Genomic DNA, 6548 nt, shown 5'->3' on the forward strand with positions numbered 1-6548 from the left:
CCGCTGACATGTCTTCTTTTGCTAAACGTGTCCACGGTAAAGCCGAGCAAGTGAAGTGCGGAAAATAAACACTCGTGCAGACTTCCAGGCGCGCCGCTGAATGACTGTTCATCTTTCCAACGGCCAAACCTCTCCAACTGTAGGCCTGAATCAGTACTTTATGCTTCTGTAATTCTCTCTACTATCTGCACTCGGCACTGGCTGCCTTGTTGAAGCGGCGGGGGTGTAGCCCCATCCAGAACGAGGACACAATTAGTGTATTCAGCCGAAAACAGTGGGGTTCCCCCTTTGATGTGGGGATCAAATGAAGGAGCTGTGTGTTTTTGTCCAAAATGACAGGCTTGCCAGGTTTACTAATGGGTAGCTAATAGAAAGAGAGGTTTATGATGCTCATTAATTACACAGTCTGTCATGTGTTGGACGGGTAGCATAGAGGAGATCGGGAAAAGAGAGTGGGGTGCAGCAGAGAGGAGAGTGGGGGTGCACACAGGGATGGGTGCACCCTGAAAAGGGAGAACTGGAATTGAGTGGAGTGAACGAGCGAGGGCGAGGAGAAGATCTCCTCAAAGGTTTTCAGAAAAACCTGACGTTGATGGAAAGAAGAAGAAGAGACAGATAAAATAATCCTTTCCGAGATAAGAGCAGCCACCAAGACAGGAGCTTCAAAGAGCAGAGACACTCTCACGGGAGCGTGCCGTAAACCTTTTCTTCATCTTCAGAGGAAGAGTCCCCGATCCAAACACGCCCGAGCTCTCAGCACCCGGCGCCCTGCAGGTGTCCGAGGCCGGCGACTCCCGGGGTGTCGTGCACACTTCCAAGCGACGCTGCCTTTGAACTGTGAAGACTCACGTGGAGGGGCGACGGTGATCTGCACATAAGGTACAAATGTGAATAGTTAATGAAGAGAGAGGAAATCAGAGCCGGCCCCTCCCACCACGGGGAGACCAGCGGTCTCTGCTATCAGCGCCGAGCAGCACAACTCACGTGAACCCTCTGTAGACGCAGTTTGTCATTTCAAGCTGAGCCACTGACAATGCCCTCGCTGACAGTAGCCTATCCTTTGTGCCACAGTCGAGGTGTGGCGTGTGGGATGTTGCTTGTGGATGTGACGGTGAGCTGAGGCTAGATGAGGCTGTTATTAACACTGAGCCCCTCCAGTGACCTGTGAGAGGCTCTGGTCCCCACCGGGCCGGGCACCAGTGGGGCCACTCAGCCAGACAAGGTTTGTTTAGCTAAGCTGCGAGTCTCCCACACATTGAGGCCCTCACCACCATGGAATTCATTATCCTGGGCCGTTAACGGGACACTGGTGTTTTGAATAGTTTCAACATGCTTTGAAATTGCACTCTCTGCTTGGGTTCAATCGCGGAGGCCACGATCGAATTGCACCGAGTGTTATATCATCTTCTGGGCATCCTGCTTGAGACCCGAGGCTGAGGTCCACACAGGAAAACAATGGCCGGCTAATACCAAAAATATTTAGCAGCACTTTCCACAGCAAGGAGGCCTGTTTGGGAATAACACGGCTCTGCAGTGAGCCTCTGGGCTCTGGTTGCAGAAAGGCTTCCTGTCCACAGACTGCTGACCTTTCCCCGACACATCCACAGGAAAACAAGCGGGGCAATTTCTCTTTTTTTGTTTTGGGAAAACATTAAATGGAAATACATACCTCTGCGGAAAGAACCTAATAAATATCACACCAACACCAATAGGCGCTTTCACACCTTTTCGCAGTATCGTTCCGATAGTTCTTGAAATGTTGCGTTCACACCAAAAAAATGCGGAACTAGAACTTAGTTAATGAGAACCTTTTCACCCCCCTGCTAGAGAGGTGGTACTTTCATGGGAGAAAAAGGTTCCCATTTCTGATTGGCTGGGCGGATTGCAAACCACGCCCCGTAAAACTCGGAAAAGTTTTGTGAAGCCGCCATTTTATTTGCTTGCATTAGCATTATTAGCATTAGCCCAGCACACCAACGGAGAGAGACTAACTTATGGCAACACAAAAGAAAACGTGGGAGCGGTGGAGATGAGGAGGTGTCGGCGTTCAGACGATTTACTCGGAAGGCTTCAGTAGAAGCTGCTGGCCAGTCCACAACTCCGGGGACTTCCGGCCGGGGACTTCGGGCGGCAGTATACGCCGTGAAGTTGTTTGCGGCCTGCCAGTAAACCCAAAGCAGCAGAAGAAGAAGTGACGTCAGCGGCACTTGCCTAATCCTCCCTCAGGGACTTATTCCGGTGTGAACGCGATCTGCTCTTCAGTTCATCAGAACTAAAGAGTTCTGATGAACTGAGTACTGGGAACTAAGTACGGCAAAGTACTTGGTGTGAAAGCGCCTAATGTGAACTAATCCCCTTGACATCACAGCTTGAGGTTTGGGATGTCATGAGTCATTGGACTTGCCATAAAACAGGTAAAGTAAGTAGGAAACGTCTAACTACATCACTGCGGTAAATGAAGCTACTTCATGGCGAAGCACAGTAAGGACGTGCACAAGGGCTTAAGTTGCACAAACAACCGATTACTGCCGTATTTGGCTGAGTGACCCTGCTTGAGGAAAGCGGTTGAATTATTACGAGTAGCCTATAATTACTGAAGTTAGACCAAATTAAATCACCATATCTTTCAAACTTGTATCCCTTATTGAAAGGCAAACGATACACAAAGGGACGACCTACAGTATGCCCTCGATCAGTTGAACGCTTTACAGACAATTCTATTTTAAATAGTTTCAGATTAAAGCAACACCTCCTTAAAACATAAGCACATCCCTAAAGCCATCAAGGTCACTTATCCCACCGCTGTGTCATCTACTACTACAGCCTATGCAGTTTTAAATCATGCAAAATGCATAAATGAGTAGAATAGAATATTTGTCTACTTTGCAAATGATGCAAAAGTAGGTTGATAGCTGCAACAAATTGTGAAATGTCAAAGCAGTTGCACTCAAAGAAGGAGTATTAAAGCAGCATTAGTGTAACCCTTCACAAAGGAGTCTGCGGGGTTTGTATAATTACCAGAGCCGTCAAATGAGGAATAGACTTTTGGGCAAAATGCCAACAACACAAGTGTGAGAAGGACACCTGGGAGGTTCATGCAGCTTTAAGTATAATCTGTTGTATATTTCACCAATTAAGAAGTTCATCCCTGGAAGAAAAAAGAAATGAAAGCTACAAAAATGCATTCAAGAATATAATATATTAATATAATTATATATGTCCTTCAGTGTTATCCCTGCATGAATATGTTTTCCAGTGCTACTCTGGAAGGTGATCAGGTACATGTAAAGGCTTGTGCATTCACTTATCGTGCATGACAGAAAAACACAGCAGCATATGGAGCCCTGTGAGAACAAAAGAGCATTTCACAACATACTGTTTTGACATTGTTCTTTTTGAGCGTTTACTTAAAAAACAAATCTTGTAAAGTACGTCATTTGAGCAGACAAAAGCTACAGAGGGCTGTCAGCAGGAACAGGCATGCCTCAAGCAGCATTGTAAAGCGTACTTAAAATAATTTTTCCACCACAATAAAACATTTCTGAGTTGGCTCGGAGCCACTCCAACGCAATTCTGCCTGTAGCTGCTTGGCATGAAATAAGCCAGGACATTTCAGAAGAAAAGCAATAAAAGCAACGTTAATTCTTTACTGGCTGGTTTTACGTCTATTTAATGTTTCAACGACTGTACGTGACAATGAACAAATAGCTAATAAAGCACGTTGATTTCGTTTATAGCACCATTTCTGGCACAAGACCAACGAGTCAAAGCACCAGCCTCAAAAGTTGAGAATGGTCCGGCTGTAATGATAGAACAAAGTGAGCAGGATTCTTCCTTTCACAACAACTTCCATGGTTTCATCGTTTATGTGCGGAAGGAGAGGAATGCCAATAGCAATAGAAAGTACCAGCTTTTTCTCCCATTACATTCACTTTATGGTTCCTATGATTGCAACGGACAGCTCCAAGAAAGTGTAACTCTAAGAACTTAGCACTTTGGGATTGCTTTGAGTTATGAAAGGTGCTTTACAAATCAAATGTATTATTATTATTAACTTGTTGCAAGGTTGTGCTTTGGAAACAACAAGTACTCTCCAATTTGCTATGCTCATAATATGTTTACCATGTTCACATTCAAGGATAAGATTTCAAAGGCTTTAATAATGTAATGTGCAGTAAATAAAAAAGTGGGTACTAGTCGAGAGCCGGACTGGTTCAATGTTTATTGCAAAACTTATTGAAATGAACTTATTGCACATATTAAACCTGGAACTAACAAAGCTTACATTATTGCCTATAAAAACAACATTAAATAATCAGTTGCATTCATTTCTTACGGCTCTATCTGCAGCTTTTCCTGAGTCATTTCTTATGAGTACATTTTTCCACAGGCCAACAACAGCTTCAACAAAACTATTCCCCTCAAAGAACAAACCAAACATGCCCTGTTGTCTCAAGAAACAAAGTGCAGAAGGAAGCATCCATTGAACTCAGTGTGCTGCTCTGTGATGCTAGTCCAGATACTTGGCGTCTCATCTCGGGGGCAAGGTCATCAATGTTTGTGGTCAGGCTCTGAGTGGAGGAGACCCTCAGGATGGAGGGAAGGTGTGCGTGCAATATACCGGCGGGCCAGATCGAATAGTAATTAAAAATTATCCTGCGGGCCGAAATTAAATCCACCACGGGCCGGATTTGGCCCCCGGGCCTTGGGTTTGACACATGTGTGATCTACAGTGTAAACATGGCAATGAAAATCTTTGGTCACAAGCTCCTACATAGAGGATAGGATGATAACAATTGTTAGTTAGATCTATACACGTACTACAGGTGAAACTACTAAATAATGGGTCAAGAAACATTTTGGACCAATTGATGGTATTAGAAGTGGTTTATTTAAACTCCTCCTGATCAGAATATAAATGCAAGTTCAGTGAGAAAAGGTCTCTGTTGCATCTGTAGCCACACCCATCGCTACCGTCACAATGTACTGAACGAACCCGGGCTCTTTCTGCATTATTAAAGCAAGTTCAAATGATTAAACTGTAGGTCAAGATTTTCCGCTGCTGTCCTGTTGCTATTTACAGTATGAGAGGTTTTAATTGTGACATTGGATAATCAAGTAAACTGTTCATCAATGTGACTAAGATGTTACTCTTAATAATAATAATAATAATAATTCCTTACATTTATTAAAGCGCTTTTCCAGATGCTCAAAGCGCTTTACAAATACACATTACACACATATCATACATGTAACGGTCATGCACTGTGGACAGTACCCACAGGAGCAAAGAAGTGTCTTGCCCAAGGACACAACGGCTTTGCAGACGCAGCGGCGGCGGGTTTCGAACTGGTGTCCCCCACGCCCCCTTGATCTGATGATCAACGCACAGCCCACTGCGCCACTCCACCCATCTTCGTCATCAAGGCGCTTTACAAGTACACATTACACACATATCATACATGTAACGGTCATGTGCTGTGGACAGTACCCATAGGAGCACATTCGGGTGAAGTGTGGTGCAGTGGGATGTGAGTTGGTATTCGGATCAGGAGGTCACAGGTTCAAACCCCACTGCAGTCAGCATGTTGTTGTGTCCCTGAGACGCTTCACCCCAAATTGCTCCTCTGGGGATTGCCCACAGTATTGAGTATGAAAGTCGCTTTAGATAAAAGCGTCTAACAAGTAACATGTGATGTAATGTAAAAAGTGTCTTGCCCAAGGACACAACGGCCTGACGCGGCGGGTTTCGAACTGGAGTTCCCCAACGCCACCCTTGATCTGATGATCAACGCACAGCCCTCTTGAATTTCCTTTTATTTAGGCGTGGTTTTGTCTCAAGCACTGCCTGGGCTCAGACGAGAAAAGATGAATATAATATTGGCATTTTATCACCTTTTAAATTGACTGTGTAAATATTCCATATTTACACATCCAGTAGTTAAAGAGAAACAGCCATTTAGATGAATGCAAATCCAATATTAGCTACATTTTTGTTTTCTTACTACGCCTGTGCGGGAAATGTGGTCTTTAAGATGCTAAAAGCTCCACTTTGTTCACCCGGTGGTTACTAACTGTTTCCTGTTTGAAGCTGAGCAGGAAGAGGACAGTGGGGTTTTAGAGCTCTTTCTCCACAAACAGCCGTCTGATGAGACTGAAAAGAAAGTTGAGGGGAGCTGATGGTTCAGATGATGGTTCTGTGCAGGTTCATTACTACATTAACACATCGTGATGTTGATGTCATAAAATCAGATGTATAAGAGATCTACTTTAACGGTTGTTTTTTACAGTACTATTTTGTCTAAACATCCTCGCATGTGTTAAGGCTCGTACCGTTTACAATGGAGTGTGTCCTCCACAAGAGGAAACTGCTGCTTCCTCCAGGAGCTGATCAAACACTTTAACCAACCTGACTCTTCACAACTCGCCCCACAGATGTGTGTCTCCGAGGGTTTGCGTGTCTACTGCCAACTTTGCAAACAGGACAGATTTTCCATCCACCGTTTATAAAGCCGGCTGGGCCTGACGGTGCATGTCTTGCGAAGAAA

Source organism: Pseudochaenichthys georgianus, chromosome 3, assembly GCF_902827115.2.
Source record: "Pseudochaenichthys georgianus chromosome 3, fPseGeo1.2, whole genome shotgun sequence".
NCBI classification, from domain to species: Eukaryota; Metazoa; Chordata; class Actinopteri; order Perciformes; family Channichthyidae; genus Pseudochaenichthys; species Pseudochaenichthys georgianus.